This window comes from Phascolarctos cinereus, unplaced genomic scaffold (genome assembly GCF_003287225.1).
Source record: "Phascolarctos cinereus isolate Bilbo 61053 unplaced genomic scaffold, phaCin_HiC Scaffold_3;HRSCAF=262, whole genome shotgun sequence".
Classification (NCBI taxonomy): Eukaryota; Metazoa; Chordata; class Mammalia; order Diprotodontia; family Phascolarctidae; genus Phascolarctos; species Phascolarctos cinereus.
In genome coordinates, this window is record NW_027555736.1 from 227,291,728 (window position 1) to 227,305,283 (window position 13,556).

A 13,556-nucleotide genomic window follows, 5' to 3' on the forward strand; every position below is an offset into this window, starting at 1 on the left:
GTGGGGTTTTTCCTGCATTGAAATTTTGATGATGCAATATTGCACCATGTAACCACATGGTATCGTATTATAATAAGTCATTACATGTACATATTCCTGCCGATGCATGCTGGACTTTCAGACAACGCACACACATGCCAACACTTGCTTGTTAAGACCTGTAGGCAGACTTGACCACTGATCAGTTATAACTTGCATTTTGTGTGTTTATTTGGAAAATGATGTAATCACTATGACTTTAACTCTGTTACACAACAGATGAAACATGTACAAAGGGTTTTTCAAATTTTTCTTCTCTTCTTTTCTTATGTTTCGCTGCCTGCTTATTTTTATTCAACACCCTCCCCAGTTGCAACTGAGGCTACTAACCCCCCCCATCATTCCAGTGCCCTCCAGAAGGTGGTATCACCCACTTTGGGAACCTATAGGCTACAGCATCCCTTGACTGTGTTCCCTAAATTTTAGGGACCCAGTTAGTAGCACCCCAGTTCTTTAATTTTTTTTTTTTTGGTGAGGGCAATTGGGGTTAAGTGACTTGCCCAGGGTCACGCAGCTAGTGAGTGTTATGTGTCTGAGGCCAGATTTGAACTCAGGTCCTCCTGACTCCAGGGCCAGTGCTCTATCCACTGCACTGCCACCTAGCTGCCCCTCAGTTCTTTAATTTAAATAAAACATCAGATTGTCTTTTACAAAGGAATATTAACTTCAAAGACATATCAGGAAGAAACATACAAATACTTTTCTTAACACTGGAGAGCATAATCCTTATAACCCTCCTCAGCCTCAGGGAAGGGAGGAGGATTAGGCTCACAGTTTAATTCAGTTTCTGCACAGCATTTGTCTCACCAAGTTTATGTTAAAAGCCACCCCCTACCCAGGCTAGCTTTCAGGGACTCTGGTTTCTCAGGGTATCCCTACTGGGCTGCCTGTAACATCTGGTTTGGAATTCTAGGCTCTGAGATCCCCGTAGTTCAAGCTCCTGGGTTGGGGACCCCACTTCCTGAAATTAGAACTGAAAAGATCAAACAAAACCCCAAGCTCATTTCTTGGAACCACATGGCTGAAAGGTATGGGGGTAGGGTGGGGAGGGGAAGGCTCAACCAGGGGGTGTGCAGGTAAGTGTTTAACAACCAGTTTGGAGTCAGGAGAGCCAGTGTCCATACAACACTCTTTCAAGTTCAATCTGCATTATTAACATTTTCTCCATCACTTTCTTAAGTCTGAATAATCAAAAACACAGTAAATCAAGCCTTGATGCACAACCAATTTGCAAGGTATACATGCTCACAATAAAACTTTAACAATAGGTTCCCAGTTTGAGCTGGCTGCAGCACATTCCCTGCTTGTCTTCTTTCCCATGGGTAACACCATTTTAGGTCATCTGGGCATGTGCCAGAATCTTCTCACAATACCATAATATTAATAACAGCACTTTTTGTGAAAATAAGAAACTGAAAAGAAAATTAGTGTTCACTGATTTTGGGGAATGGCTAAACAAATTATAATTTATGGATGTAATGGAATGTTATTGCACCAAAAGAAATGATAATTGTGTATAACTCAGAGAAACATGGAAAGGACTGAGTGAAGTGATGCAGAACAAAGTAAACAGAACCAAGAGAGCAAGATATACAGTGATTGCAATAATGTAAATGAAAAGAACAACATGAAGCTGAATGTTGGGTAATCATAATAAACAAACTTGTTCCTGGAGAATAGATGAAGAAAAGCCCCTCTCTCCTTTCAATCAATCAATAAACCAATTAATAAACATTTATTAACTGCCTACTATGTACCAAGCTAGGGCAGTTAGGTAATGCAGTAGACAGAGTGCCAGGCCTGGAGTCAGGAAGACCTGAGTTCAAATCTAGCCTCAGACACTTACTAGCTGTGTGGCCTTGGGCAAGTCACTTAACTCTGCTTCAGTTTCCTCATTTATAAAATGAGCTGGAAAAGGGAGTTCCACTTCTGGGAACCAAGATGGCAGAGAAAGAAGTAAGTCACACTTACCTTCCGTTATTAACCTCTGAAAGCCCAGAAAATATTGCCCCAGGAAAAACCCTGAAACCGCTGAACCAGAAAAAGACGGGATGCAGCAGTCCAGTATCCCAGGAAGCTTGAGGGATTAACGGGAAAGACCCCCACTTGCCCTGGGGGAAGGGGAGCAGTACAGAATGGGAGGCTTCCTAGCAAGCTAGCGGAAAGCCCCACCTCAGCATACCAGGAGGAGGTCCTGAAACTCAGGTGGTGGAGCAGGCAAACACCAATACCAGGACCCCTGAGTGCCTCAGTGAGGGTGAGGGAACCAGTGGAAACCAGCTTGGGAAACCACCAGATGCCTTGGCATTCTACAGCAACTGGGTCTCCCAGTGCCTCAGCAAAACTAAGGGAAGCAGCCTTCCAAGGGGCCTCAGGCAGATAAACATCCTACAACATTTATCTGAAAGGAGCTGAAGAAAGCCAAAGGAAGGAAAGGCCGGGGTAAGCAGGAAATCTCCAGGGGCCACACTACCCAATCCTACCCCTGGAGTTCCAGTGTTGCTGATTCCAGCCCAACACCAGGTAAGCTGGCAGAACCCTACAGCCTCCAACTGCCAACATTGGAAGCCCCAGCACACAAAGCCAGTGACTAGGCCCTAGGCTCACAACACAAGAAGCCTGGGTCAGTGCCTTCTGCTCCCCAGCAGGTGAGCTCAATCTCTTTAAAGGCCAGGAAATATAGTAAACACCATGAGCAAAAAGAAAACATTCGATAGATTCTTATTATGGAGACAGTGAAGATCAAGGCAGAAATTCTGAAGAGGACAACATTGTCAACAAACCCATGTCTGGAACCTCAAAAGGTATTATGAACTGGTCTGAAGCCCAAAAAAACTTTCTTAGAAGAGCTCAAGAAGGATTTTGAAAGTCAAATGAGAGAGGTAGAATTAAAAATGGGAAAAGAAATGAGAGGTATGCAAGAGAGAGTCAATAGCTTGGAAAAGGAAGGACAAAATTTAACTGTAGAAAACAAGTCCTTAAAAAATACAATTGGCCAAATGGAGAAGGAGGTACAAAATCTAATAGAAAAAAAACAATTTGTTAAAAATTAGAATTAGGCAAATGGAAACTAATGACTCTGAGAGTGCAAGAATCAGTCAGACAGAAACAAAAGAGTGAAAAAATAGATGAAAATTGTAAAATACCTCTTTGGTAAAGCAACTGGAAAATTGATCCAGGTGAGACAATTTAAAAATTATTGGTCTACCTGAAAATCATGATGAAAAAAAGAGTCTGGACAGTATCTTTCAGGAAATCATAAAGAAAAACTGCCCTGAGGTCCTAGAACTAGAGGCTAAAATAGCCATAGAAAGAAGCCACTGATCACTTCCTGAAATAGATCCCAAATTGGAAATGCCAAGAAATATAGTAGCCAAATTCCAAAATTACCAGGTCAAAGAGAAAATACTGCAAGCAGCCAGAAAGAAACAATTTAAATATCATGGAACCACAGTCAGGATTACACAGGACCTTGCAGCTTCTACATTAAAAGACCATAGGGAGTAGAATATGATATTCCTTAAGGCAAAGGAGCTTGGATTACAAGCAAGGATCAACTACCCAGTGAAAATGAGCATGATCTTTCAGGGGAGGAGATGGATATTCAGTGAAATAGGAACTTCCACACCTTCCTGATAAAAAGACCAGAGCTCAACAGAAAATTTGATCTTCAAATACAAGATTCAAGAGAGACATAGAAAGGTAAAGAGGATAGAAAGAAACAACATGTTATTAATAAGGGCAAACTGTTTACATCCCTACAAGGGAAGATGGCATGTAGAACTCTTGAGAACTGTATTGTTATTACACCATGTTAAAGGGGTACACCTAAAGGGAGTGAGTGTAAATTGACTTTGATGTAATGATAAAAAAAATGTAATCAAGTGGGTTAAATGGATCCAAGTAAGTGGATTAATCTAATCTAAGGAAATGTGCTGAGAGAAAAGGAAAGGAGGAGGCAGACAAGGGTAAATTATATTACAGGAAAAGGCATAAAATCCTATTATATAGCAAAGGGAAAGAAGGAAGGGAGATGAGCATTGTTTGAACCTTACTCTCATCAGATTTGGCTCAAGAAGGGAATAACATAATCAGTTAGGTATAGAAATCTAACTTCCTTATAGGCAGTAGGAAGGAAAAGGGGAAAGAAAAGGGAGGGAGGATAGAAGGGAGGGAGGAAGTAGTAAGGGTAAAGGGGAAGAATAGAAGGGTAAAGGAGGCTAATAGAAGAAAGGCAGGACTGAGGGAGGCAGTGGTCAAAAGTAAAATGAGCTAGAGAAGGAAATGGCAAACCGCTCGGTATCTTTACCAAGAAAACCCCAAATGGAGTCATGAAGATTCAGACACAACTGAAAAATGACTGAATAACAACAACAAAAATGTGTCAAGCCCTGAGCTAAGTACTGGAGCTTACAGCCTAACATATGGAATGCTGCACCACTGTCACATAGAGTTGATACACATCATTTAGTTTTGCTTCAGTCTTTTCCCCCCTTTTGTTATAAAGCAAAATTTACTGGGAGGGGAATGGAGGAGGCAGTACATCTGGAAATGATAGGCTATAAATGAAAAGGGAAAAATAAACCTTAAATTAATAGATATAAATAAAATCTAGCCACACACCCCCCACAAAAAAAAGCCCAAACAATTAAATGAAATGGTCTCTAAGGTTTCTCCCAGCTTTAAGATCTATTCTCTACTGTACCCACATCCCAACCTGAACTGATGCATCCTTTTTATTAATTATTTCAATAACATTCTCTGGTTTTGCATCACAATCATCAACAAATATTTATTGAGAGCCTATTGTCTAGGGATGGGATTGGTGCAGGGAGGGAGAGAAAGCTAATACATGCCAGGCATAGTGCTAAGCAGTGGGTAAACAAAGAGAAACACAAAAACAATCCTTGCCCTCAAGAAGCTTGCATTCTAATATGTATGCATGTATATGAGGTAGATTTATAATAATGCATCATAGAATATATAAATGATACAATAAATAGGTATATACATTTATTATATATAATAAACAGATGCATACATATGTGTATGTATCTATTTATTTATGTATTGTCTCTCCAATTAGAATGTAAACTCTTCGAAGTCAAGGACTGTTTCTATGTTTTTCTTTGTATGCCCACTGCTTAGCACTGGCTTGGCACATGCTTAATGCCTAACAAATGCTATCTATCTATGCTATGTATCTATGTACCTATGCTTGTAAATAAGTATGTATGTATCTATCATCTGTCTAACTTTGAGGAACTTACTGGGTCCACAGGAGCTGGGATAATGCTCCCACTTTCTGTTCTATACCCAGGTATGCAGTCCTAAGAGGGCAGGACTGGAGTCCTGCTCTCTAATGAGGAGAGTTAGGTTCCTTGTTTTCATCCTCTTCAGCTTCTTAAAGCACTCCTTGGGTTATGACTCACATCTATGATTTCCCCAAAAGGGGGAGTTTTCTACTGAAGTACAATAGGTATTAAGAATGGGACAGATATTTTATTCAAAACCAGGAAGGGCAACTGTGAACATGCTCAATGGACCCTTCTTACATTTACATGCTCCAGAATAGATACAAGATATCCTCAGATGACAGGGCGCTAGCAGCTGGGGGAGAACCAGAAAGACCTTCTGAAGGACTTAGCATCTGAGCCTATTCTCAAAGGAAGCCTGGGATTTCAAGAGGAGGAGTTGAGGAAGCAGAGCATTCCCAAGCATGGAGTAGAGCCAGTACAACAGTACAGAGACAGGAAATGGAATGTCTCATGTGTGAAGAACAGCACGTAGGCCAGTTTAGCTTGACAATGGAGTCAATGGAGAAGAGTAATATGTAAGAAAACTAGAAAGGTAGGGAAAGATCAGGTTGTGAAGAGCTGAAATGGCAAACAGAGAAGTTTACTCTAGAGGTAAGAAAGCCACCAGAGGTTAAGTAAGAGTATGATAATGATTAGACTTGAACTTTAGGAAAATCACTTTGGCAAATATGGGAAATGGATTGGAGTGGGGAGAGACAGGGAAAAACAATTAATGGTCTATGGCAATAGTCCAAGAGGAAGACAATGAGGTGCTGAACTAAGGTAGTCACTATGTGAATAGGGGGAAGAGGATGGCTTGAAAGAAGCCAGGGAAGCCTACAGGAGATGAGAAGAGAGACAATTCCAGGCACAGCCAGTGAAAATGCCCAACTGTAAGATGGAGGGTCTTGTGCAATGAATAGCAGAAGCATCAATGTCATTGAATTGCAGAGTATGTGAAAGAGAGGAAGGTATATGAAGGCTGGAAGGGTAGGAAGGGGCCAGGTTGTGAGGGACTTTAACAGTAGGTGATAAGAAGCCAGTGGAGTTTATAAAGCATGTGTTGGGGAGGGAAGGGAATGACACGCTCGTATCTGTGTGTTAGGAATATTCTGATATAGCTGAGTGGAGAATGGGGGAAGATTTGAGATAGAACAGCCAGAAGGCTACTGCAGTAATCTAAATGTGAGGGGATGAGGGCCTGAACCAGGGCGGTGGCAGTATCAGAGGAGAGAAGGGGGATTTTCTGAGAGATGTTATGAAGGTAGGCTCGACAGGACTTGGCAACTAATTGGATATGGAGAATGAGAGCATGTGAAAAATGGAGTATGACACCTAGGTTTCCCACGTGGTGGTGCCCTTGACAGTATTGAGGAAGCCAGAAAGAGGGGAGGTTCTCTGAGGAAAGACAACAAATTTAGTTTGGACATGCTGAGTTTAAGATGTCTATGGGACATCTATTTCGAGATGTCCAACAGGCAGTTGGAGATACAAGACTAGAAGTCAGGAGAGAGGTTAGGGCTGGATAAATAGGTCTGAGAAACATTTGCATAGAGATGATAACTGAATCTATGGGAGCTGATGAGATCAACAAGTGAAATAGTATAGAGGGAGAAGAAAAGAAAACCCAAGACAGAGCCCTGTCAGCCACCCGCAGTTAGGGGCTGTGAGCTAGATGAAGGTCGAGCAAAGGAGACTGAAAAGGAAAGAGCAGACAAGTAGGAGGAGAACCAGAAGAGAGTAGTGTCACAAAAACCTAGAGAGAAGAACATATCAGGAAGAGGCTAGCAACAGTATCAAAGTTTCCAGAGATCAGAAGTATGAGAATTAAGGAAAGGCCATTAGATTTGACAATTTTAAAATCCTTAGGAGCTTTGGAGAGAACAGTTTCAGTTGAATGATGAGGCTGGAAGCCGGACTGCAGAGAGTTAAGAGAGTGAGACAAAAAGAGGTTGATGCAAAGGCAGTTGATGACATGAACTGGATCTCAAGAGTGAGATCATGGGACAGCTAGATGGAGCAGTGGATAGAGCATCAGCCCTGAAGTCATGGGGACCTGGGTTCAAATCTGGACTCAGACCAAGCACTTGACACTTACTAGCTGTGTGACTCTGGGCAAATCACTTAACCTCAATTGCCCAACCAAAAAAAATGTTTTTTAAAACAGTGAGATCAGGGCTAGATACATGGATCTGGGAATCATCTGTATATAGTGATGCTAAATGAGCCCAAGGGAGCTGATGAGTACACCAAGTAAGAGAGTATAGAAATGAGAAAAGGGCCTGAGAGAGTCTCAGGGTACCACCATGGTTAGTGAGTGATATTTGGATGAAGGTCCAGCAAAGGACATTGACAGGTAGTCATACTGGTAGAAGGAGAACCAGAAGAGATCAATGCCACAAAAACCTAGAGAGGACTGAGCATTCAGGAGAGGATGACCAGTAATGTCAAATTCTGCAGAAAAGACAAGAAAAATATCAAAGTTAATGAGTCAATTCTAGCAGCCACTCCCCCTTTAAAAACAACAACAACACTATTTTGAGTTCAATAAGTGTATATGTGTGTTTGTGTGTGTGTGTGTGTGTGTGTGTAAGTGGGGTGGGATCTTCCATCTCCCTAGGAAGCTTGTTCAAAGTTGCCCTTTGTGATTCTAAGCGACCATGTGAAAGCTTTGGGGAGGTGGGGGAGGGGTGTGTGTGTGCTGTTTCTGGCCATGTGTAACTCCTTACTAAGGGGTCTGAGGTGAGTTCTGGTGATAGAGCTGGAAGAGCTGATGATTCAGTGGATGTACAAAAAGAGGCTGGTCTATTTACTCGAGTTTAACACTGTACTTGAGCTTCCTGCTCTGGAAGGACACTTTGTTCAATGCACACAGATTTATGGTTGTCTTATGTGGTCCTGGGCTGAATGAAGGAGCTTATCTTTGTTTCTTTTTGGATTTTTGTTCAGTCTGGTGCCCTTTCTAGATTTCTGCTAGAATGGATGTAGCAGGAAAGGCATTGTGGTTTAGTGGATAGAGAGCTACTGTAAAAGTCAGAAAGTACAAGTCCTGCCTCTGAAACATACTAACCAAATGATTCTGAGCAAGTAGCTTAACCTCTCAGTGCTCTAGGCAGTTTTTTAAGTCCAAAAGTTGCAGAGAAAGGTGCTGACATGCATTGGTAGACGGTCTTTCCTTACACAGGAATTCCCTATCCCAGTAAAATCACAGGTCCAATCCCTGCGCGAGAGGGCTTTGCTCCTCTTTGACCTTTCATGAAACAAGCATAAAAGAAAATTCCAGACTTATCTCTTAAGGAGCACCTAAAGTATAGCTGATCTTTTCCCTAGCTAATGTCCAGGATTTCCTTCCAATTTAGTCAGATAACTTTTTCACGCTTCATAAAAGGATGACAAGACATTATAGACCTATCTTTGCATTTTTTAGTACATTCTGAGCATACCTCATTACCTCTGTTATTTGCCCCATACTTTCTGTGATTATATCAGCTAGCTAAGGAAAAGAATCAGGATCAACCTATCCATGGCTCCCACACTACACTTGTAACAAAGAAGAAAGAAAAAGAAGTTCAGCAAAACTAACCATTATATCAACCAAGTTTTGTAGTATATGCAATGTTCCACACCCATAGGTTCCCCCCTCCCCACTCCAACCCCACACTGCACACGTGTGTGCACACATACACATACATACACACACTCTTCTTCAGAGAGGGGAGGGAAATACATTTCCTGATTTCTTCTCCAGGGCCAAACGATTATTACCCAAAGGTTATCCATGTCCTTAAATTTTGATGCCCAGAACTGAACACAGTATTCCAGATGAACTCTAACAAGGGTAGTGCCTGGAGGGAAATCTCCCAGGCAGACCATTCTCATTTTTAGGAAGATAAAATCTAAATGTGTATCTTTCTAACTTCTTCCTATTGTGTTAGTGTACTCTATTGTCCAATGTGTTAGCTATCTCTTATAGCTTTGTAGCAACCCCTCATTTAATAAGGATGCCATTTATTCCTTTATCAAAGTCACTAATACAAATGTTAAATAGCATATGACCAAACAGATCCCCAGGGCACTCCACTGGAGATTTACTACCAAATTAACATCAAGCCATTAATGGGGTCCAGTCATGTGGGTCCAGCCATGTACCTACTTCTGAATCCATTTAATTGTCCTGTCACACTAGCCTGCATCTTCCATGCTTTCCATAAGAAAAGCATGTGCTACTTTATTAAGCACTGTTAAAATCTAAGTAAATTATATATGTGTGTATGCATGTGTGTGTGCACCCATGTGTGTATATGTAACTTCTACATCTACATCGAGAGAGAGAGAGAGAGAGAGAGAGAGAGAGAGAGAGAGAGAGAGTGAGCATTCCTCTGTTCTACCAGTTTAGTAACCCTATCAAAAAGAGGCTATAAGTTTAGTATGGCATGTCCTATTCTTGATGAAGCCATGTTGGTTCTTGGGATCACTGCTTCCTTTTCTATGTTCATTAACCATCTCACAAATTGAAGCTCACTACAATTTTCACATTCCATTCTTTTCCCTTTTTTTGGTGAAAATCAAGACATTTGCCCTTCCCTGGTCCTGCAATCCTCTCCTGTTCTCTGCGGTCGTTCAAATGTAAATGACAGTAGCTCAGCAATCACATCTACCAGTTCTTTCTATACCTGAGGATATAGTTTATGTGGGTCAAGTGACTTGAATTCTTTAATGTCAAATACATGCTCTTTTGTTTTTTCCTTATTTATCTGTATTAGTGTTCTTTTGGGAGGGGGGGTTGGGTTTTTTTTTTTTAGGCAAAGATTCTCCTTGGCAGAATAAATAGAAGGAGAATAAGAATTGAACGTCTCTTCCTTCTCTCATGCAAATATCATTGTCGTATCCACCCCAAGCAGTGGTTCTATCCCTTCTTTACTTTTCCTTTTTTATCACAGTATAGGGTTTTAAAACCTCCCACCTTTTTGTTATCCATAGCTTTCCTCATCCACTTCAGCTTATTTTGAGTTTTAGTACTCCCAACTCTTTTCTTACTGAATTGTGCCATGATTTTACATTAATCCTCTGATATCTGCTTTTGCTTCCATTTTCTGTACCTATCTTTAAAAAATCTGGGTTGGTTGGTGAGTTCTCTGTGAATTCACATTAGTCTCTTCTTTTAAAAAAATTAATATTTTATTTTTCCCCAATTACATGTAAAAACAATTTTAACATTCTTTTTTTTCAAATTTTAAATTCTAAATTCTCTTCCTCCCTTCTCTCCCTCAGCATTGAGAAGGCAAGCAATTTGACCTAGGTTATACACGTATAGTCACGCAAACACATTCCATGTAAGTCATGCTGTGAAAGAAAACACAGACATAAAAAGTAAAGAAAGTAAAGAAAAAGTATCTTCGATTTGCATTCAGCCTCCACCAGTTCTTTCTCAGGAGATGGACAGCGCCTTTCACCATAAGTCCTTCAGAATTTTCTTGGATCATTGTATTGCTGAGAATAGCTAAGTTATTCACAGTAAATCATTATACAATATTGCTGTGACTGTTTACAATGTTTTCCTGGTTCTGCTCATTTTACTTTGCATTAGTTCACGTAAGTCTTTCTGCGTTTTTCTGAGAGCATGTTGCTCGTCCTTTCTTTTTCTTTCTCTTTTCTTTCTTTCTTTTTTTTGTGAGGCAATTGGGGTTAAGTGACTGTTGCTTGTCCTTTCTTATAGCACAACCATATTCCATCACAATCACATACAACAACTTATTCAGCCATTCCCCAATTGATGGACATCCCCTCCATTTCCAATTCTTTGCCACCACAAAAAGAGCTGCTATAAATATTTTTGTACATATTTTTATTATTTTTTATCTCTTTGGGATACAGACCTTGTAGTGGTATGTCTGGGTCAAAGGGTATGCATGGTTTTATAGTCCTTTGGGCATAGTTCCAAATTGCTCTCCAGAAGAGTTGAATCAGTATATAGTTTCACCAACAATGCATTAGTATTTTAATTTTCCCACATCCCCTCCAACATTTATTCTTTTCTTTTTCTGGTCATATTAGCCAATCTGATAGGTGTGTGCTGGCAGCTCACAATTGTTTTAATTTGCATTTCTCTAATAGCAATTTAGAGCATTTTTTCATATGACTATAGATAGCTTTGATTATAGGGGTCCCTTTGCTGGCACCAGGGGCAGGACTCTGTTGCATTGCCCATATTTGGTTCTGAGTCTCAAGAGCACACTTTGCAGCCACAAGGAGTGAGGGACCCTGGTCCCTGTTCCAGTGAAGGGTGCTTGTGGTCACTCACAGACCAGTGCATAGTACAGGAGATTAGTACACACCTCTCCCTAAATCATACCACTTTGGAAGAACTGAAAACTCACAGGTCCCCAGAATTACCTCTGAAAACAGCTGCACAAAAAACCTGAAGCTTGAGACAGTGCCCCCTTCCCTTCAGAAGCAGAGCCCCACTTTAGCATAGGGTTAAAAGTCAAAAATAGGTTGGAAAATGAGCAAACAGAAGAAAAAGATCCTGACTGTAGAAAGTTACTATGGTATCAAGGAAGATCAAAACACAAACTCGGAATAAGACAACAAAGTGAAAACTCCTACAACCAAAGATGAATTGGCCCCAGGCTATAGAAGAGCTCAAAAAGGGTTTTAAAAATCAAGTAAGAGAGGTAGAGGAAAAATTGGGAAGAGAAATGAGTGTGATGCAAGAAAATCATGAAAAAAGAGTCAATGGCTTGGTAAAGAAGGCACAAAAAAATACTGAACAAAACAACACCTTAAAAAACAGAATAGGCCAAATGGAAAAAGAGGTACAAAAGTCCACTGAAGAAAAGAACTCATTAAAAATAGGACTGGCTAAATGGAGAAGGAGGTACAAATGTTCATGAAGAAAATAATTCCTTAAAAATTAGAATTGAGCAAATGGAAGCTAATGACTCTATGAGACATCAAGAAACAATAAAACAAAATCGAAAGCATAAAAAAAGAAGAAATATCTTATTAGAAAAACAAGTGACATGGAAAATAGATTCAGGAGAGACAATATAAGAATTATTTCAGGACTAGCAATGATAAAGAAAGAGCCTAGACATCATCTCCTTCTGACCCATGGTCTGATCCCCTTACCATCTGTGGGCGAAGAGGTCCAGATACCAGCACTGTTGCCACTGATACAGTCCCTCCCAAGGCCTGCTCTTTGTTTGCTGGGGCCTGGTCTAGGATGGTGCCTCCTGGACTGGACTGCGCTCCACTCTCTGGTGCAACAGACCTTTCCTGCCAATCTTCTAAGTTGTCTTAGGCTAGAAAGGTTTTTTTGCTCTATCCTTTTGTGGGTTATGCTGCTCTAGAATTTGTTTTGGGACATTATTTGAAGGTATTTGGAGGGATTTGGGAGAGAGCTCAGGCAAGTCTCTTCTTTTTTCTCTGCCATCTTGGCTCTGCCTCCCACATTAGTCTCTTCAGAGAACTATTTCCCTCCTCACTGGATTTCTCTTTGTGTCTTCAGAATTTCTATTCTTTGGAATAGTCCATCCCTCCTCAGCTGACTTTGCCTTTAGGATTTACACCCACAGCATTTCATCTATCCTTCCTTTGAAATATGCTCTCCCAAAATGTAGGGTGTATGTCAGACTATGTCTAGCTTTCATTTCTTTCTCTACCACAAACTCTAGGGGAGAGTGGTCACTTCTTCTTAAAATCCCACCATTTCTGCCCTAGCAACCAGTTTCTTCATGTTGGTAAGAATGAGATCCAGAATAGAATTCTACTGATTTCCTCACTTTTTGAAGAATGAAATTAGCTCTAAGGCAACTTTTTACAGACTATCAACTGTTCTGCCTGTGGCAGAGAGAGAACCCTAGCAGATACCTGGATAATCGAAGTCATACCTATGAACTAGGTTTATTTCCTGATTCCTTTTCCTGCCCAGGTGGTCTACAAAATCCCTTCTGTTTCACCCTACATTGCTCTTCATCCAGTTATGCTTTACCAGGTTTCACCACTCTGGTTCCTGGATTTCCTTACATGTATGTACCTTCTTAATATACAAAGCTAACACTTCCCCTTTATTTATGCTGTTGCTTTTGAAAAAGGTATACATATCTTGAGCTACAATCTAGTCATGGTTTTCATTTCACCAAGACTTGATAATAAGTATAATGTAAAATCTGTCTACTCGGATTAGGAATTCTTGTTCTTCTTGCTTATTGGCTAAAC